Consider the following 23,337-nt stretch of genomic DNA (forward strand, 5'->3'; position numbering starts at 1 on the left):
GAAAGCCCCCAAACCTTTGGTTAGATTTTTGAAAATTATATTATTCAAGTATAGACCTTTGTTTCTGGTAAGTTTCAGCCATGTAACTGATGACCATATTATTAGCCCCAGTTTTAGGGTGTGGTCGGACAGACTTTGGAGCGATCTGACTCGGGGCAGGCCCCCAAACTTTAAGTTAGATTTTTGAAAATTATATTTTCCAAGAATGGATCTTTGTTTCTGTTGACTATCAGCCATGTAACTGATGACCATATTATTAGCCCCATTTATAGAGCGATTTGACTTGGGGAAAGCCCCCAAACTTTTGGTTAGATTTTTGAAAATTATATTTTCCAAATATGGAACTTTGTTTCTGTTAAATTTCAGCCATGTAACTGTTGACCATATTATAAGCCCCGTGAGGAGATATTGGACCTGGTCTGACTTGGGGAAAGCCCCGGAAATTTTGGTTAGATTTGTGAAATATTTACTCCAGCTATAGAAATATTTACTCCAGCTATGGATACCTTTGCTTCTAGAAAGTTTCAACCATGTAACTTATGACTTAATTTTTGGCTCCTTGAGGGGTAATTTAAGGTGCTGCTGTGGCTATATGACTCAACCGCGCCCGATCTGACCAGTTGATTTTTACTCGTATGGACACCCACTACAAATTTGGGGTGGGGGCGTCCTTTTGTAACTGATCACCATATAGTTTTTGTTATTAGCTCCTGGACTATAATAGGTAAGTGTGTAAGTCTGTTTTACTCAACCCAGACATAATTTGTATATGGTATCTAAGGAGGACAGATGGTCTCATATTATAAAATGTCTGTTGTTATAAATAAATGAAGTGCAAGGTTATCGCTATACCGGTATGGATTTGTCATTTTAAACCGCTACAGGTAAACATAGTCTATCAGCTTATCTATGTACTACACATGAACTTTGTTTTAACCACCTGCCCAAAATATTCTGAAGTATGGGGGCCAGTTAAATGAAAACTACCGACCGCGTGCAGACAACTAATGGGGTTAAATCATACGAAACGTCTGTGTGTATGGCGCGTGCGTATCAATCATAAGCCTTTGTGCTCCCTGTCTTTGGAATTACCGCTGGCGGCACGCGACAAGTTGCCGTTGTATGGAAGGGACAATAAGGGCTATATGAATGTTAGTAACGGTATTCTTATTTGGCCTATTTTTCCAAACCACCTGCCTTAGCAGCTGAAACCCGTCTTACCTTTCAATTGCCTAAATAAATGTTGCTTCAAATAGCAATTATCAATCTTTTTAAAGTCGCCGACAATTACCTTACCGGCAAACACAACAGATCATTAAATGATACTTTTATTATAGAAAGGTCAGCGTTATTTATATATAACAAATAAGGACTCCCGGTGTTAATTTCACAACTCGTTTGTTCCTCATATAAGTTTACCATCATCCATTACTGTGATTTAATGGCAAGACTGGTGTTAATTAATAAACCTATTTTCATAGGTTCTTTCTCCACTTGGCAACATCCTAAACTTTCTGAAAGTATAAACAAAATATCCATTTACATATATTGATAGATGTATATTATGCTGTAGAAAAAATTAAACGTCCAAAAATTGAGATTTTTTGTTTTCCCTAGTTGGAATATTTTCTTTGAATTCAGTATTATTTGTTTTGTTTTTAGGTGATAAATTATGCTAGATATGCACTCAAAGTGTCTGTTATGAAAATGTAAATAAACAGAGACATACTTAAAAAGATCACACTTTGTTGTGAATAACACTGAGAGGTGTGGGCACCAGATACATTCTACAGGTAGATAACTACATTAGAAAATGTTTCAACAAGAATGGTTCATTGTATTTACGTGTAGAATTTTCAAACATCGAATAAAGAAATATGACGAATGTGTCAACATTTTTTGAATTGGTGTTCGACAGGGTTGCATTTACTTGTAGGTTGGGTGATCGCATGGTTTAACGAATTGGAATACTTAATATTACCTACACCAGGGAGGTAGAATACACCCAGGCACTACCAGGTTAGGGGTTCCATTCAGTGACTACACAGGTGTAGAGTTGCCATTCTTACCTCTTTGGTTTTCTTCGGAATTTCCGGCTGAAGCGCATGTAAGGCCATAAGGATATTTAGTGGGTGTTACAAGAGACAGTGCTATTTACTTTGAATGTCGAAACTAATAATTCGACGGAAACTGTCCCTTTAAGAAAGAGTAATGGGAATTTAACCACAAACGTGGAGACTCAGACAGTTTTTGTTGATTGAATTGAAGGTGTGAAACCATATCAAATGAAAAGTTTACTTTTAGCGATCAGTGCGACAGACAGACAGACTCACAATGTCACTTAAACAAACTAGTACAAATTCCTTTAAAATAATACAGCTCAAAGTCCATGTAAACCAAACTTCTAAAGAGAAATACTGGCCAGTTGTATTATGCAAGTCCCACATTGGACAGAAGTGGAGTCGTCAAGCCGAAAAGTATAATCAGAAGCGTAGTAACCCGGTTATTCGCTCGACGCTCATAGTTACAGCCATCTTCTTCAATATCACCGCCCGCTCAGTGGTGGAGGGCGCGACAAGGAACGGCGTCTAGTAGTTGGGATGGGACAAAAAGGTCGCTTGTTACGTTGGCTTGCAAGTAAAATAACCAATAGCATACATGCCGGATGCCTGGTTGTTGCAGAAAAGTAGGACGTTAACCCAATTTCATTTTAGTTATTGCTATTATTACATTACTGTTAGTAGTATACGGGCTGTGGTTTACCGCAACCCTGGAAACGTTTTCTTGGCCAATATGTTGTGGAATAAATTCCACAATATTGCCATAAGTAGTAAATACATGAGGACCACGTCATACATAACAACTAGAAACCCACATAGTCAGGCAGTTTAGAAGCAGATTTGAGGTGGATGCGGACGTTCCGGACAAAACCGCCAAATTTTCCAGAGATGCTACCTACTACCTTAGCTTTCCAAATATGGTATGGTGGTCATCCTGGATTTTCAAGATTTTCGATATTCAACAACCTATCTAAACCCTTATGGTCGCAATCTTGGTTTCTAAATGTACATTTTCAGGACCAAGGAATATAATTATACCATTTAGAAAAGGAACCATATTTCCTCCAAATATATTATGGCTGCCATTTTAGATCTTCAGAATTTCCGGTATGTAAAAATCTGTATCTCCGCTTCTAAATCAGCTTGGATCGCAATCATGATGTCTTAAACCATATTCTCAGGGCAACGGAAAACAATTCTAACATGTAAAAAGGATAAGATTGCTTTTATGGACACAAAAGAAAACCGCTAATTTTAATAAAAAAATGGTAAACTAAAAGTAATATCTCAGCTTCTGAACCGGTTAGGATTACAATCATTGTGTATAAACCTACATTTTTGAAGACCAGATTGCTTTTATTATAACAAGAATGAGAAGTTACACAGATCTACCCATATCCCAGCTTCTGAACCAGACAGGATCGCACTCTTGGTGTTTAAACATATATTTTAAGGGTCCAGAAATACAATTATACCATCTGTAAAAGGACAAAATTTGTTTTTATTAATACAAGAAAAGAGAACGTTCAAGTAAGTTTAGATGTTAATTTAAGTTGGGAAACACATCTGTTCATAAAAATTTGAAAACCCACAACAAATCAGTATGCTCTGAAAGTACTGTAGTCACTGAAAATATTCCATGTTTGTAATAATGTATTGCCATCAATAACTGTACATTCCCATTATGTTTGTCTTACAACATAGCTCACAAAAGTAGACTTCAGATAATAATAATAATGTGAACATGTGTATAGCTCGTAGCGCATGCAAAGAGTTCAGTTTTCTACAATTCTAGCAACAATTCAGAACACATTTCTATGATATTGATATAATTTTCCATTGATAGATTATTTCAATGATAACACCCAGATTTTTAATGTAACTTGAAAGGTTGGTGTTAGAATTTTCAATTTTCAAATATGTAATGTTACTCTTCTTTAATCTTCTCGGAGGGGCAATCAATAACACTTCTGTTTTGTCTGAATTAAGTTTGAGCATATTGTTAGTCATCCAACTTTTCACTTCAGTTACACATGATTCCATTTTCATGCAAGAAGACAACGGACTATTCTCTTCTGGAGTGAAGAAATTTATGACTTGTGAGTCGTCTGCATAAAAATGGTGGTATAAATCCTTTTCGGTGAGCAGTTTACCAAGTGGTTTCGTGTACGTGCAAAACAATACACCACAGGTGAGAGTCACTCTGTCAGAGGAGGAAGTTTTTACCATCACTGCCTGTGTTCTACCAATTAGATATGATGAAATCCCATTCAAAGCAAGGTCGCTGATTCCATTCTCGGATTCAAGTCTGTTGAGTAATATACTGTGATCCAGCGTATCAAAGGCAGCAGAAAGGTCAAGTAAAACGAGCATAGCGACGAAGCCTTTGTCAACTCCGCTTCTAATAGTGTCAAATACATGGTTTAAAGCTGTTTCTGTACTGTGAGCACTTCTGTATGCAGACTGATACTTATATATTAAACCGTGTTCGTTCAGGTGTTCCATAAGTTGGATCTTTTCTAGTGTCCAGCTGCTGGAACGATTCATTGTTGTTTTGTATGTTAAGACCAATGACTTAGAACATGTATGTACATGAAGCCAAAAATGGAGCATATTTGCCAGAATGGAAGGACAATAGAGATACTTCACAGAATGCAGCTAGTCCAGAATGTTGGGGCTGGATTCTCGATAAAGATAGTCAATCATGGCGTGTGTCTGTGTAATCCATATGTAGCTACAAGGGTCGATGTGAAAAGTAAGACAAGCAAAAAGGACATGTGAGGGAGTTGTGACAATATAGAGTCAATGCAATATTTTCAGTAACTACTGTACCTTAAGAGCATACTGAATTTGTGTGATGTTTTTCAATGTATATGAAGATGTTCTTTTTAGTATTAATAAAAACAATCTGATCCTTTTCTATATGGTATAATTGCACTCCTTGACCCTGGAAATGTAGGTTTAGCACACCAAAATTAGACCCTAACTGGTTTAGAACCTGAGATATAAGTATACCAATTTGCTTTTTATATGAACTCTTTCTTTTTTTGTGTTCATGAAAACAATTTGACCCGGAGCGTCCACAACAACTTGCTAAGCTGTGTGACTAACGAGAAAAAGGAGTAAATACGGACATTTGTAAGCCACATAATCATGTGAATGGATCTGTGGTTTGGCCGGATGTGTTCACGAAGCCGTACATAATAATAATAATAAAAATATTAACAGAAACAATAAGCTATCATACAATGATAACAATTCTCTGAATCTGTAAAATAGACCACATTTAAAAAGAGGATCAAACAGATACTCTATTTGTTCTTTGGAGCGAGGCTCCTAACAAGAAAAAAAAAGAAAAAAAAAAAGACCCGGTACTTGACACTTGTCATGCTTGTTTCTTGCGAAGCGATAGCCGGATTTCGATTTTTTATATGACATCACTATTCCAAGATGGTGGCGACGACGCCATGCTCGGTCCCTGGACCAAATAGTACTATCGCACTTAGGGTTTGTTTTGGTTTTTTTATTTAAAAAAAAAAACCTTTGGAACTTGACATTTTCAAATTAAAATTCACAATTTGCATTTCTGTTGAGGCGGAAACCAGAAAAACAATCTACTTAACAAAGTTTCCATTTCTAGACAAGGCGCACCATGCTTCAGACATTTTGCAAGTGACATTTATTGGAATAAAGTACACAAGCTAGGCATTATTAGGATATCAGTTTCACATGATATTAATTTTAATTTCACATTACTTTATTAACCGTGTAAAGAGTTTTTAGACCCTTTATAGGGTTGAACTTTTATGTACATGAACTGGTTCCATTTCTTAGCCACAGATGTTTCATTAGTTTCAACTTTCAGACACGCCAGTACATTTCAGTATATATTTACCAGCACATGTGAATGTATCATTGTATACCGCCCTAAACAAAATACGGTACATCAAGTCTTTAAGATGAACCTTTTGTAAATTGGATTCCGTATAACAACCTGGTTTTCGTAAAGGTCAACCTACATTATTATATACTTAGGAATCATTAAAGTACATGTACTATAGTATAAGTTGTCTGATAGATTACATGATATGTGGACACTGGTGTTATCTTTATCAACCTCAGTTCTATGCTAGGGTAGTACTTCTGCTTTATCGTAGTTGCCCGTCTTCATTAGCCCAGTATAGGAGCAGAACAGTAGGACGTTAAACCCCATTTCATTTCATTTATCGTAGTTCAGTACGTGTACTTCAAGAAATATCCAAGAATGTCTGTTAAAAAATTTATGTAAAGTGCCCCACCTCCTTCTTTATACGAAAATGATAACCAGAAGTTTTAAAGCGGTGATGCAGTATTAATAAATTGGGGGTTTTATTTGACAGTGGTAACCATTCTTATTCTATATAAAAGTTATTTTAAACCGAACAATATATCTAAACGCCAGACATGGGATGTGGAATGATGGCCTACATATTAAATTTGACCTGTGAGGTAGGATTTTCACTTTCAGACCAGACAGAAAAATCTATAGACATTAAATTCTGGCCAGTAGCATCATAAACATTGTTATATTAACCGCATAAGCCCTTTTTGCTCTCTGAATATTCGTTGTATTCCATTTCAAAAAGCGGGCATCTCCCCTATTAAAAACAGATCAATTTTACAAAGTCATAATATCCAGGCTCCACTACACATGCCCGACTGTTGGTTGGTTGTTTCTTTATTGCAACATTAAAGCAAGTTATTACTGAATATCATTATTTAACAAAAAATCCGAGTTTTTAAATATAACAAAGAAGAATTATTGATTTCATTAAATTTGCACATAAAGGATAATAAACATAATTTTAGTCATAAATTTGTCCTGTTGTCAAGTGCCGTAAAAGAGATATCCCATACTAATGAGTTATTTTAAATAACATCCTAACGTCACGTGCCAAAGATAAAAGGCTTCCTGTATATTACCTAGAATCTGTCATTTAGTTCAACAGATGCTAAACAGGATCAAAATACACAATTTGGGGTTCCCCACTTTGGAGCATGGCGCGTTGCATTTAATTTACATAATCAGTTATATTCATTAATATTTAAAACTAAACACATTTATAAATCAGTTTGGCCACCTGTAATAATTGTAAGAATAGAGGAATTTTTGTAATTAGTATCGTTAATTATGATGTATAATATTAAATTGAATTCTATGAAATGCACAGAACAGAATTATAACAGTCTTTGACTGCATATATTGGAGTCAGACAAGGATGCCTCCTATCACCACTAGCGATGAATGTAGCAGAAACGAATATGCCATCTAGAGGCTTATATTTAGACTATTTCAAAAACTCCGGTGTTTTAACGTGCCTTTCAGACGCCCAAGTTCGACGGCGATCGTTAAACCAGTTTAAAGGAGCTAACTCGCTAATATTTTGGACCTAGAAATTCGCACAAATGAGTCGCAACACATATAATAATGTAATATGAATTTATATAAACTGTTTTACATTCAATCGTGTCCGTTTTGCTGTGAATTGTCATCAGTTATGTTCGGCAAAATACGCCAGAAGTCTCAACCGCAAGTCAGTTTCTAGCGTCTGGTTATTCCAGTCAACACCGATATTATTTATTGCGCATGCTTTCCAAATAAGAATATGATATCACCGTTTGTCATGACTTGTGGAATATGTCTAGCCTCATTCTTTGAGCACCTTGTTACAAATGGCGCTGAGACACATTATGGTACACGATTCGTATACCAATGGTAAAATGTTTATTTTGTCTTAAATATTGGATATCAGAAGCCCATCTTTTCCAGGTAAGATCACAACACCAATGCTGATTTAAATTGCAAAAAAAAAAATCGTGTTTTCAATGTCGAAGATTTTGGATGATATTGAGTAACGGACTTAGCTACTTTAACTTTGTCAACTTTATCGTCTGAAAGCAAAGGTGAGGCTAATAAACCAGTTAAAGAAGCCAGCTCTCTAATTGTCTTCGAGTAAGTTCTTTTAAAGCTGGTTTATCTTTGCCGTCTGAATGGATGGGCTCAAAAATGCCGACTCTAAACTAGCTCTGGGCACGCGCATTAAGAAGTCTTCCTGACAAAATTACGAGATGTGCCCATGCATAATTAACTCTTAATAGTGAGTTAGATAAGTGTATCAATCTTTCAAATCTGGATACTTTTACAAGCATTAACATTTTCAGGGGCGTCCGTTTAATGTTGGGGGTGGGGGGTGGGGGTGGGGGGGGGGTGGATGGCCGAATGGTTAGCACGTGCGCGCTGTATCATAAGGCCTGTCATTGAGTCAACTGGCGTGGTTTCGATTCCCCGGTTGTACCTGACAAGGAGTAGGATCGCCTGTCCAACCTCGTGAGTTTTCTCCGGGTCCTCCGGTTTACTCCCACTGCAAAAGACCCCTACGCGCAAGCGAGAATTATTAAAATACAAATTGAACTATGTGTTAGTCTCGAAATGACCTAGTTTTTGTCGAGGAGACGTTAACCCCCCCCCTCTCTCTCTCTCTCTCTCTCTCTCTCCGCTTAATGTCATTTATTTAAAAAATCCCATTTTCAAAATGACCGTTATATACCAAATTAATTTTCCCAACGGAATGGTTGAGGGGAGTTTCACCGAGTTTGATATGTATTTTTTTGTATTAAACCAATAGAAAGTCGAATTTTCAGCTTCAGAGGCTCCCTGTGTCTTTTTAAAACAAATAATGTGAATATATATATACAAAACCACGGTTTAATTGCACCAATACATAAATAATGACCATGTGATTAATAACATACTAATTGTGAATTTTATCATAAAACTTCATACAAAAATATGTATTGGGTTTAATAATCCCTAGTCCAGGACCCGGCAGTTACACTACTATTATTACAGAGCGATAATCAATGAATGATTTCCCCAACAGTGATTTCACCAATGGGCCTTGGTTTTGCCTCGACATCGACTGTGTTGTGTTGTTAAACTAATATAAGGTAATTGGTGGTTCCATCCAGTCAACTTCCGATCGTTCGTAAGAGATCGTATGCACGATGTGTTCAACTCTCACCTAGTTTAGCCCACACGGGAGTGGTTCACTGCTACGTACAACCAGCTTCTCGGGGCCACAGGTGTAAGCGTCAGTAAATCCAGGTAGAAGATAAATATGACTTTTGACACCTAAGCACTACCTCTACTACTACATATGGGCACCCAAAACACCACCATGCATAATAACCCATCTAACATTCTACACTCATATTATTTTGATTGTAAGGCTAAAATAACGTACCAAATATCTTCAAGGTGATTTAAATGTTCTAAAATCGTATTTGAAGTGGTTGAAGGTGTATTATGTAACTCCAAAACTATTAAATAGGACAATTTGGTGTGATTTTATTGCACAAAGTGATATTGTGTTGTTGGAAATGGTGACCACGTCAGAATGGGCTTTAAGTTAGGAGAATGTAGCGTTCACACAGTTTAAAATGGCCACGACTACACAGGCCAAAGATTATACTTCAGCAACTGATTTGATAATTTTAATGAATTGTGTGTCAAGTCTAAATATGAGGGTTCCAGATCGGATAGGGGTACAGTTATGTAGGGAGAATGGGGCATAGACATACAGCTAACATAAAACACTGTTGTGGCACTTCGCTAAATTTATTCTAAATTGTTCGGCTTACTATTAGATGACTATTATACATTATCGACATACAATCAGTTTCCAAGATGTTTGACATAATGCACAGTGAAGCATCATGCATCAGGGCCAGATCCAGGGTTTTGAGAAGAGGGGCCTGTTCAGCAATCCTGACCGGACGTTGGTTCCCATATTAAAAAGTACGATTGGTAAACATACGATGGCTGTGCTGTCACGCTCCATTTTTGCTCCTCCGCACAGACAAGACACGTCTAATGCATGTAATTTAAGATCTTGCTCAATCTGATTAAAATACAGATCTATATTTCATTTCGGTTTTATATACTTTCGATGGCCTACACAACATGAAGATCTGACAAGTTTTAGTGGGAGTTCACGCCAGGGGTCAAACGAGCGGCTTTTGACCCTATGACGTCAGACATTGATTAATCAATCAGCGTTGACGTTTCTAGTGGTTTACCCACAGTTCCGTGCATTAAAAGGCTAAGAACTCGCCGTAACAGATCCTAGTGTTGTAAAGACAAATAAAACGAAATTTTGAACTATAAAAACGAAACGAAATAGGATCTGTGTTTTAATCAGATTGGATCTCGCTCATCCTCAACCTATACAGCAGACTAGGTCCCTGAAATACAACTTCCAACTAATCCCATACTGATAACTGATGAGATGGCAGTGCTTGTGGTGCATGCAAAAGATACCAGGAGTGACAAAGATATGTCATCCCAAGAAGGCTTTAATCACATGTATCGACAGAATATCGAATGTCTATGATGACGTGAGAATACCCTTTGACAGCCACGAGGGCTGTCTGAAAAGTTATAAGCCTGAAAAGGATAGATCAGTTGGGTTCATTGAATGAATTATAGACATAAGAACTGCAACTGTAGTGTTATTATTGTCTTCGTACCAGACCAACGTGTGAACATACCCATTGAAATCACCTGAAATGGAGAAAACTAGCTATAGGTCAGTCATCAACTGAAAGGACTAACCCCAACAGATACATGCTGACATGGTTTCCACTTTAGGGGATGGTGTCCGTCCTTTTCCACAGTGACGTAGTGGGCTGCTGAATTTAAGCGTGGCAGAGAGAGCCTTGGCGATGACCCGCGTCCTGGAAGGCCATCAACATCAACCATTTATGAAAACATTACTCGGGTGCATGCCAATGTTGTGGGCATCTCACATGAGAGGGTTGAGTACACTATCGTCAACGAATTAGGAATGACAAAAGTTTTGACAAGATGGGTACCAAAGCTCTTGACTGCGGATCAGAAAGGTGTCAGATTCCTGACGTCCCGTTTGGAAGCAGATCCTGGTAATTTTGTGGTCCGATTTGGCGCTTTCAGACTTTACCGGTTTCCAAAAATGGAAATGAAATAGGTTTTAGCGTCCCACATTCCGGAAAATCCCGCGAAACTTTCTCAACCAGCACCGTGATCGAACTGGGACCTCGAGGTTAGCGAGCTATGAGTGAATCCTAGAATGATCTTTATCATGTATACTCGTGAACATGTGAGAACCAGGGTTCAAAAGAGAACTAGAATCATCAAAACCATGGGTATACCCATATGGTCTTAAATTACACGAAGGTTGTGCGCCAACCAAGCTGAATTAAAATTTAGAACATTTCAGTCGTATCTCCACTTTCCTAGAAGCACGAATATACGTAATAATGACAACAAAATACACTGTTAGAACTGTATATTTTAACTTTTTGTACCAGAAAAGTGCCACTGTAAGTTCAACTGAAAAATTAGTGGAGTAATCTTTGGAAGGGAATGATTTTACTTCCTATAATAGAAAAATCTGTTTTCATTCATCCCAAAATCATGATATTAGAAAAGTAGAAAAGAATTTATCCCATCCTCCGGAAATCGACTTACTCTAGATATCAGAGATGAATCATTTGTTACATGTTATGATTTTAGTGTGGATGATGGCATGAATTGATTTAGTCTTTTAGAAAACTTGCAATTTTAGAAATTTAGCAAGTTTTATTTTCTATTAGTTAAATTTAACGAGCGTGTTTTGTACTGGTAAACCAATCCTCTGTCGTTATATCAACATCCCTGCTGGGCAAAAAATGAAAATTTGATAGTCATATGGTTTTAAGTTAAAACAGGACTTTATGCGCCAGATGCTTTTCGATAACATCACTTGACAGGAGAGCAGGAAATTATGTCAATCTTTTTTCTTTAAAAGTTCAAAATTACCCGAATGAAGTCGAGCAACTCATTTGAGGTCTCAAATTTCACTTTAATAATATTGCGTTTCATTTCCGCTGAAGGTCAACTTCGCGTGCCAAGCTTCCATCGGGCACGTGCCGAATGCGCGTGCACTAAGTCGTCTGTCATGTTAAAGTTGGTACGGTGTGTGATATATACACACACGGTGCCCTGAATTTTGTTGTATACGGTTTGAGTGGAATGTGGATAAGTAAAGATAAAGAATAGATTACTTCAATTACATTGTTGACAGCAAGCTCCAATTAACATTGATTTTATGTCTGTTCACTACAAAGAATAACAAAATACTGAAAAGTAACATTTTTAACGGTGTAAGCTTAAAATTGCTGACTTGTTCTTGCAGAATGTACCCGCGTTGTGTGTGTCGCTGTCTATCGCTGAATCTCATAGTGGCTTTTGAATTAGTGTAGGTTTACATCTACAAGTATACACACGAATGAAGCTTGTATCGTCATGTTCCACTAAGCCCCGAAAAATATCTTTTTTCGATGAATTAGCTCATTAAAATAATAGGATCGGGTTTCACAGGATTTTATTAGAAGAACACGTTTTTTAACATTAAATGATTTGATAATATATAAGAGGTTACAATGTAAATTATTTAAGACGTTTTTATAGGTTTATGTAAGATAACTAGATTCAGCATGATCAATCAAGATACAACATGTATAGTATAAATATATAGTCAAATATTTCGTACCAGACTACAGACATTACACAAAGATACGTTTTATTAAATTTCAAATCCCTGAACATGTACTTTTATACCCCCCCCCCCACCCCGCTATTCTTAATTGGAAAGTTATCTGCAACAAATTCATAATGATTTCAGCGAAATTACTTTCGAGGGTACTTAGGCCATTTGAGTTGGTACCCCGTGACGATTTCACAACGGCAGTGGTGTATAATGAGGGCTCTATTGGCGACCATATCTAATTTAGATTTGGCACCTTTAACGTATAGCTTTGTGACGTAACTTCAAATGTAAAGAGATTTCAACTGCCGGTATTACATGCCTATTAGAATTGCAAGTTTCGCCACCAGATGACCAAAACGGACGACAAGCAGCGATTACGTAAAACCCCCTCCAAATAGAAAACTAATGATCCTCCATTTGGCTTAGTCAGCATAGAGTAGGTGTCTATCAGACTACTAAACTGACCTGTATCTCTAAATGTCTAACCGTTAAAATCCAAATAGACTTAGACTACGTTCAAATTGGGATTACAATCCAAACCACTATAGGGGCATGTGGAAGTAGATTCTTCCGATAATTTGCTTCGGTTTAAAGAGGGGGGATCATGAGCAGTATGAACCCAACGATTCCTTAATTCACGTTAGAAGTAGGGTTGACGTTTTGCAACGTCACCAAACAAATTCTAGTCCTGTGATTGTGAACAGAAAGGTTGATCCTAATCTAAACGATTCAAGCATCGGTTGTGGTAATATCTGTGTGAACGCAGATGACCATGATCCAAGGATGCGTGTCATGACTTATTGACAAGGCCAACTGAGCGGTAGACCCACGTTTCGGTTAGAGAGGTTAATAATCAAGGTAGCTGCTTAGCTTTAGGGTTAAAAAAACGTGGCCAAAACATTTAGATGGTGTAGTGACATGCTCACTAGTTTTCCGAATATTATGTTCTGATTGTGGTACCATTAGACAATTTCAAATTTCCTTCCATTGTTGTCCCCCATACCCCCCCCCCCCCAATATCCGGTTGGAGCCGGTGGTATTACGTGTAAAATGGATTATAAAGATGAAGAGCTAGATGTAGGTCAAACACTATCAATTATAACCACAAGACAAAATACAAAGTCCACCTGGTTAATGAAGACGGGTCTGATTTAGAAAATATTGCCCTGGAAGTCTACTCTTTATCGAATTCCAAATGCCAATGGTTCTTTTACCAATGGTTGTTTTGTGTCCCACCCGAATGACCAGTAGGCCCTTTTCTCGCCTGTGTATATTTCTTTTTATCAGTAATATTGGTGATTTTGTTGTGACTAGTAACTTGAGGTTGTAGTAAACTTGTTTATCTACATCAATGCCGGATTAACCATGGTGGGGGCCCTGGGGCCTGGAACATGTGGGGGGCCCCTGATCACCGACCGCAAAGCTGTGGCCGGGCCGGGCCGGCCACCGCGAGCGCCAAAGTCGCGAAGCCCCGCAAGGGGGTCTGGGGGGGGGGGGGTCTCCCCCCGGGAATTTTTCAGAAATTGGAGGCCGGAAACGTGATTTGCTGGCATTTCAGGGACTTGTGCGGAGCCATTTAGAAGTACCTACCCCAGAAAAAAATAAAATTCTGCCACAAAATTAGCGCATTCTGGCGTTATTTCAGTGGACCAATCAATGCGAGTGCTATGAAATGATGGCATTTCTAGAGGAGGGGGCTGGACGCAATTGAGATCTTTGTGGGGGGCCCTCTAATGTGGGGGGCCCTGGGGCCTGTGCCCCATGGTTAATCCGGCGTTGATCTACATCCGTGATTCTCAACAAGCGTACTATGAGGGGGTGGGGGGACTTTGCCCAGATAGCGGCGGCGTTACGGCCTACCGTTATATCGAATTCCAACTATCGGGGGGGGGGTCTTTTACGTGCACGACAATATCTACAGTGGAGCTCGGTTATTCGTCCCATCCGATCGACTGTACGATATCCCTTGCCAGGCCCTCCGTCCTGCACCAGATGTCGGGTTAAAATGTCGGGTTGTCGGACTGTCGCCTTATGAAGGGCGACATCACGACACCGCATGATACCAACCAGCCACCATAGTTTATTGTAGATGTTGTTTTAAAACTAACTATTTAGCATGATTACATGAAAGGTAATAGAATCGTTGAGCAATGATCAAGTGTGGAAAGCTGCGAAGAGGATGGACATACTTGAAAGTAGAAATATCTCATTATCGAGCTGATTGAACATATTTCTATCATTCAATAGCGAAGATATAAATACCCCCGTTCACCATTATAAATCGTCTTGAACCAAAGCTAATTTACGACATCTAACAATCTGCAGCTATGCATGACCTCGCCTGCCATCTGTCATTCTATATCGCGCTTCAATTGGTGACCGTAGTTTGATCCGAGACCCAATAGCTCCCCAAGTCTTGGACAGATGGCTGGTAGTCTCCCTATCTCACTGACCCATGTATTAATGCCTCACTAAGCTTAAGAAGAATGAAAGGCTGTTAGAAGGATAGATCTGTGTTAATATCTTTTATGCATCCATAATGTCTGTCAAAGGGGGCCATTCGATAAATTAGAAAGACTCTAGGGGCGTTTAATTTATTTTGATCAAACGAAAGTTTATGTCATTTCTCAAAGTATCCAAATATTGTAAAGCCACAATCCAAACTTAAATTTATATTTAAACATTTTACGACCTAGTAAACAGATTAGGTCAGCAAGGCGTATGTCATGCGCACATCATTATTTAATTTTAAACAAGGATGTTTACTACATTTTGTTTACAATACGAGCCTCATAATGTGTATAGGACCGTTTCCTGGGCGATAAACCACTTACAGCCTCGAGCAGTTCAACAACATGTCCACTAATAGACTATTAAATTTATTCAGCATTTTGACAAATACGATTTCGTTGCTTAAGTCAGAAGTATCAGGGAAAAAAATGTTTGACACTATGGATTCATTATTTTTAAGTTTCGTAGAATAACGATTAAATCAGCCCCACGTCTCAGGTTTGCTAGCCAACAGAATGCTTTGCGACATAACAAACGTTTCCATTAAAATCGTGTGTAAGATCATATCTATGAAAACTATTTTTCAGATTCGAACATATTATTTGAAATGTACAGAACTGAGATTAGTATTTAGCAGCAATATTTTATATAAGTTTGTTACAAATACTAAGATAGTAGTTGAGATAAGTCTATAATGTCTTAACGTTTTCCTCGCTTTTTCTTTGCCTTTTTTGATTGACAACCGAGTCCAAGGAATAAAGTTTACGGTTGCTAACACAGAGATGTTTAAAAATACATAAAGCAAACGAGAGAGAGGGAGAGAGAGACACAGAGAGAGAGAGAGAGCAATGTGGTTTAACGTCCACTCGACAAAAACTAGGTCATTTCGGGACTAACATATGATTCAATTTTATTTCAATAATTCGCTTGCGCGTAGGGTTGTTCAGTAGTAGGGGGACCCGGAGAAAACTCACGAGGTTGGACAGACGACCCACTCCTTGTCACGTTCAAGCGGGGAGTCGAAACCACGCCACCTCACTCAATGACAGACCCTGTGGTTTCACGCGCACGCGTTAAACCACTAGACCACCCAACCCCCCAAAATTGCGTAGAATTGTGTGCATTTGAATGAAAATAGGGAACTTAAATGAAAGAAACAAAACTACTGTCGGTGCCAAATCACCGTCATATCACACTGCATGGTGTATGACCATCTTCATTAGCCCCATTTCCTTTCATTTCATGTCTTTCAACTCTTTACCCGGGCCAAGAATGTTTACAACAAATAGTCAGTTGTCGTGATCAAACGGTTTATATGTATTCGACACTCATCATTTACGTTATTTATATGTTACTCATGTTTCGATATAGATCAGTTTCTACATTACACAGGGAAGTACATGAAACATAAGTAGGTAATCGACATTGTCCCATTTTACTCTTTAAACCCTTTTTATGGTTTCTATGGAAATGATTTAAAAATTTCATTTTAGATAACATTTCAACACCATGATTACTGTTTAAAAAAGATTGTAAAAACAAATCAAATCTACATGAGATATCAGTTTTTTTTATATTTAATTCAAAATTTAAAGAAGTTGACGAATTGGACAGTACATTATAGCCTACATTGGTGTAACGATAACACTTAAAAGATAAAATTGTTCAAATTTACAGAATTTTGTGTGATCTCTTGACATGTATGTCACCCAGGTCACCGTTGTTTACAATGAGTGTTATCCTGCGGTAATCAAACACTTTTTGTGTAACGAAACATATCAGTTTAACTGTCCAATAAAATAGACCACACAGCCCATAGAATGCATAACGGTCTGGGACATGTTTTACAAAATTTTAACTAAGATAAAATCCAAATTTTAGTAATTTGATTGGATAATATTAGATTGATTTTAGTGCTTAGCCAATCAAAATTGAAGTATCTACTAAAATTTGGATTTTATCTTTAGTATGCATGGGAGGGAGCCATTTAAAATAACGCCAGTCGGAAGTGTCCGATTTTTGACCAGCCAAGTAAAATTACACGCATCTTCCCTGGGATAATTAATAAACCCACCTTGTGCAAAATATGAAAACATTCTGTTTCTTGTCCTCAGATGTGATTCGTAATATGACTTGGAAATGTTATAATAACACTGTCCGATTTACGAAACCAAACGAATAAACTTTTAAAAAAGCTTTTAAATTTTAAAATAACTTCGCAATGACATGGATTTTTTTTTCACAAGAAATTTTGTGGTGCTGTTTATTTATTATCTGGTAGAGTATTTAATTATGTAATTGACATTTTTGATGACTGTTGCGTCATTATGGATGTTTGTAAAATGGCGATACTCCGTGGACCGATTTTCACTAGGGTATAGAACAGCTAGTTTGTCAAGTCCCCGCCAGACCGGGGTGGCGTCCTTACTCCATTGCTGCGACCGTACAGCGACCAGAAAATGCACACGGTCGCCGACAAACGTGAACACACTGCGAGAAAATGTCCCCAAAAACTTACAAACTTGAAAAAAGTCGCATTCTTACCGCGATCTGTGCGATTATACCGCGTTCTCACGGCGCGCTCGTCACGACCTCTCCGCGCTTATGCCGTTTCTACTGAGATCTATTGGCTTGGCAACGGCGATCATCGGCGAACCCGCGGCGCTCTAACCACGCTCATGGCTTTCTTACCACACGTCTTCTATGTGTATCGTGACTGCACGTGCGTCTGTACCACGTAATCACGGCGACTATATATCAGCTGGTCAGATTTTTGAAAATTTCAAGATGAAGACATACATACTGATGTATGAACTTTGAATCACCTGTTTTTAAAGCAAGTCGTACATGAAAAGCATGGCCGCCGTAGGAGCGTAATGCAAGCTTGGTAACCCCGCCATGGTCGTATTAAGAACTCCATAAACGCATTGGGAACCCAATAAGATCACCATGAGGACGTGGTGCAATCGCGCAACAGTTCTCACTATAACAGTTAAAAACTAGATAATGTAAAGGCAATTTGATGAAAATTTCACTTAAATTGATCCACTATGAACCGAGAATTTATCGATTGAATTTTAGGCCTAGTCGCGATCATCATTACTAAAGTCGGTACGATAAAATACATAGCCTCAATTATCCATTTCTTGATTTAATCCTGAATGAGGGTAGAGGAGCAGATCGGATCCTAATCCAGTAAATATCGCAGGCTAGCGATGACATCGAGGATTGATTATGGTCTGGACAAGTTAATTAATGTCTAATTGATAATTTAGATAACATTTCATGCCTAAGGAAAGACCTACAATAGGCAGATTTAGCTCTTGCATAATGTATGTTTAATTATATTTCTTCAAATTTCTCAGTCAATTGTCCTTCACAAAAGAGCTACTTCCGGTCAATATATTATTTTTATCACTCACAGACTGTTAACAACAAACCTAACTTTATAATAATCAGTATATGGATGAGCGACTAAGACTAAGCACGTGCTTTGGACGGCAGCAAGGGTTGGCGAAAAAAGGCCTATCTAGCCCTCTACCAAGCCACGGGTAAACGAATCTTCAGTATTTTAAGATTTTGATTTACTCACAAAACTGAACAATAAACAATTGTAAAACCCCTACCACTAAACTTGGTGTTAATTCCGGTTACTTAAAATCTATTTCACAATAATACAAAATGTACACAAAACAGTTGTCTTTTGTAGCATCCCCTCCTTAGGAGAAAATCCCTTCCAAGCGCGCAGTGATTAGATCCTCGTGATCATGGGGGTTTTATTCTGGTAATTTCCACCATTTTCTTCATGTAAAAATCAAGTCAATTGGGTTTACTGATCAGCTTGGTGGGTGTCGAATCACCGTACGACATCTGCAATGATTAATAACCCATTATTATTCATAAATTTAAAATAGTTAACATCTTATTATTCCATCTAGCAACCGAACAATCTGTTTGATGTTTTACATTGTATACAATAACTCACTTGAAAACACCTGCCATTTTATTAGATTATTTCAAGTATAAATTCACATATTTGTAAAGTAAAAGAACAGAAATTCAAAAGAAAACAACATATATATTTTATATTTTCACATTTCTTAATACAATCCCTGAATGTTTTTGAAGGACTGGGCTCAAAGGGGGTTGTTTTTACAAAATAAATTGTATAAATTTGTATGTTGGATCGAACCACGTGTGATATACCTACACCATAAAACTACTCTTATAGTTCAAACGTGAGTGTAAAATACACAAGTCGACAAGGTTATGTACTAGTGCATTTTGATCGATATGCTTTTATTCGTTACAAAATCGATCTGGCAAACTGCCCCCCTGTCCCTCAAAAAGAAGGGAAAAAGAAAGAAGAAAACCAAAGGACGCCCGATTGTGGATAAAATGAGTAATTGTTATACTTCACGTGCAGTATTGTGAAGACCCAGATGTGGTCTTTGTTAGGGTTAGCAGTTCTACATCGTCATTCTATTTAACACCCAGATCCATTAAAAAAAATCGAAATTTCAAAAAAAATGTTTTATAGCGATCAAAGACATCTTGTACTGTGTGTACTTTCTAATCTTATTAAACGAAATTATGTAGTATCCACATTATCAAAATTCAAATTACTAATCAATATGATGGCTTATCAGACACGCGTTTATTGGCTTTGGTATAGCTCTCAATATAATTAAATATAACTATCAACCCCAAATTTCCAGTTCATGGGGGCTACATGTTTCATTAATAGGACGTTTCTATGTTGGCAACGCGTCGGTGACCTTTTAATAGATAAGCGCGTTCAATGCGAGTATAAAAGGTTTCAGTTTATATGCGTGTATAGCCTGGTGTTATGAATAATAATACTATGATAGAAAAACAGCAAGAATAACGTTATTAATCTACTCGGTGATAAGACTGAAGTCGTTAACATCACCGGCACGCGACATCTGTCAATCGACCAACCAGATACACTGTTATTCGGAGAGATTTCGGCAGTCACCATGATTGGCACGCGACCACGCGCTCCATATAGGTCACAGCAATCTACATGTATGGTGTTCTATTTCGGCCACAACGCGCGTCGCCTTTGAAAAAGGTAACGCATGAAGCAAACCCCAAAAACCTCGTGTCGCTTTTTTTCAGTGTTATGGCATGGAGGAAATAAACGACGCCGCCTTTCCAAACGCAATGCGTCGCCCTTTCCAAATGGAATTTCATTGATGGTGTCAAAATAGATTTCAGTTTAAGAACATCAAAATTATTGCATTATTTACACGCTAATTATTGAGTATCTAAAACTATATTATGTCAAGTCAATGATTTGTATATGGTTGTTTTCAGATGTAACCTTATAGAATTACATTCAGTGATATATACAGTCATACACAGCTCGTGTATAATATACGACCTAGATAGCAGAAACTTTTTAAAAAGGCACCCTCTTTACTGTGTAGCACATAATATGGCCATCTGAATACTAATTTAAAAACGCCGGCGTGGTTAAGCCAGTAGAGTGTAACGTTCATCCGAACTATAAGCCACGGTCGAGTTAAACATATATTATGTAAGAGCTCAATCTGCCTATTGTAGGTCTTTCTTTAGGCCTGAAATCTTAAATAAACTATTAATTAGACATTAATCAACGTATCCAGACCATAACCAACTCTCGATGTCAACGCTAGCCTGCGATATTTGTTGGATTATGATCCGATTTGCTCCATAACTTTCCTTCTCGATTTAACGATTAAATGGATAATCGAGACTATGATTTTTGTCGTACCGACTTTAGCAATGATGACCGAGGCTATGCGGAACTTTCGATCGCTTATTTCTCGGTTCATAGTGGATCAATTTGACTGAAACTTTCAGCAAATTGCCTTTACATTATCTAGTTTTTAACTATTATATTGAGAACTGCCAACTCGTTATCTAATCTTCCATACTGATCTTTAATTACCCACGAATCTATTAGTTTGGAGGCTCATAGTGCAGGGGGGGGGGGGGGATCAAATTGGCACAAAACCAGATAAATTTTAAATGTTCCTATTATTAATTTGAACAGGTTTCGCTTTAGTTTTTATATTTTACGTTGACATTTATTACTTTAAATCTTCCTAGTGCTAAAACGGAAAACGTGACCTTTTGACCCCTGGGGTCACAAAGAACAAAGGTGAATTTAGCAAGTTTACATTTTTATTGAAAGTGTGATTACTTTCGATCATTTTCAGCTTCTGTTCATAATACAAGAATGACTGCGCATTCACTTTCAGTGCAGATGAACCCATTTGACCCTTGACCCCGAATATCTCGAAAACGTCCCAACGGCGGACTGATTACCACTCGGCATCGTATTCGACGCAAAATTTTACTCTAGAAAGGCTGGGTCTGGTTTTGTGCCCATTTGATGGACCCCCCCCCCCCCCTCCCCGCGCGCTGAGCCTCCGGTCTATATACTTAAAACCGCAAATTTCCACAAAAATTAATGAAAGCTGAAGCCATCTCGCAAACTAGTAGTGAGTTAGGTTTTTTTAAAACAACTTCGGGTCTGGCCATTACTAGCCAACACCATTGGGCCCTCTCAGTGTATTGCGAGTCCGGTTTTAGTCGAAAGGGTACCTCGGTACGGGAAGGGGGTGGGGTGGTATACACACACAGAATTGAAGTTAGTACTATGTCAGCCATTTAACAACTGAAAAAAAGATGTTTCTAACGATCAGAAAAAAAATATATATATTGTTGGTTACTGTCCCTTTCATGAACTGCTCAATAGTGGACATACATGACGTGCAAATTATTTCAGTATTACATCGAACAATGTGTCTCTGTCGATCAGTGGGTACGTGGGTGCGGGCGATGTGTGTGTGTATATGGTTGGGGAGGGGGTCGAGACTTGAACTTCGAGAATTTTCCCCTTTTTACAGCGGTTTCTTCCCCCTGTTAAAGATCCATGTGCACGGGCGAAATATGGAATAAATGATGTGTTGAGTGCAGGTTAAACACACACATGTACTCTTCCTCACTCTCCCGCTTATCCCCATTTCCATAACATTTGTTTATCTTTTCAGCCACATTTAACTATGCTTATTTTAATTTTGTAAGCACAAGCTGACGCCAGTGTTATGTGAAAGGTGCCTTCAACATTGATACTTAAGGGAGTCCCTTCAACATTGATAAAAGGGCCACAACTCTGCTTAAATGCCCTTAACGTCGTTTGATCCGCACTTTTTTTTTTCATTAAATGAAATGAAATGAAATGGGGTTTAACGTCCTACTGTTCTGCTCCTAAACTGGGCTAATGAAGACGGGCATACGCCATACAGTGTGCTATGAGGGAAATTTTGCCCGGGCAGCGGCGCTACGGCCTACTCTTATATGAAATTCCAACTGCCAAGGAATCTTTTACGTGCACGCCAATATGTACACGGGGCCTCGGTTTTTCGTCCCATCCGAACGACTAGACAGCTGTCCTTGTCAGGCCCTCCGTCCTGCATCACGCCGGAAAATCTGGTTGAACTTTCTCGGCCAATGCAGGGATCGAACACCCGACCTCCAGGCTCGCTTGTGATCCCCCTTTTTCATTAAAGAGGCCCTGTTTTAAAGAAGAAAAGAGATAGTTACCTAAGCCATTTGTCATCCCCCGGTCCGACAAGGAAATGGTTTCCGCCCCTGTGACGCAAACTTCGTACGTTGAATAATATGTATTCTAAATAACATGTATTTTGGGGAAAATTTATCACAAAAAAACAGAAACGTGACGGCATCGAGTTATGTACAATGAAGAGAATATTATTTCAATATCGTCACTGACGATAAAAGAATTTCTCTTGTCATGTTGTCATCGTTCGTACATCTTAATTAATCTAGTTATTGATAGTCTGAGCAGTATAATGCCATCTGCTATGATTTGTTAAATTATTATTATTCGTGTGCTGTTATCTAAATGCTGTTGAACTCGACCAGATTTTCACAATCGTAAGATTATCGGTGTCGTATAAGAATTAACAAAGTTATCCAGTGTCGGAAGCATTTATTACAATAGAAGGGTTTTTTTCGGCCGACATAGACCGACTCTAGAGATGCCCCTGTCGTCCTCACGAAACCAGGACAATTCAATACTTGTTGAATAGTTCTTGTTAGTAAGGTTTTTACAATACCAGTCT

The 23,337-nt window shown here is 38.2% G+C and overlaps 1 long non-coding RNA gene across 1 annotated transcript; it reads right to left on the reverse strand.

Annotated features, from left to right (window-relative positions):
- Window positions 1–1,315: 1,315 nt before the first annotated feature.
- On the reverse strand, window positions 1,316–19,029 carry LOC126819245 (uncharacterized). The gene is made up of 2 exons (XR_007679559.2): window positions 18,805–19,029; window positions 1,316–1,514 (listed from the first exon to the last, which is right to left on the reverse strand). It is a non-coding gene; the product is annotated as an uncharacterized LOC126819245 (long non-coding RNA).
- Window positions 19,030–23,337: the final 4,308 nt, after the last annotated feature.

Source organism: Patella vulgata, chromosome 4 (genome assembly GCF_932274485.2).
Source record: "Patella vulgata chromosome 4, xgPatVulg1.2, whole genome shotgun sequence".
NCBI classification, from domain to species: domain Eukaryota; kingdom Metazoa; phylum Mollusca; class Gastropoda; family Patellidae; genus Patella; species Patella vulgata.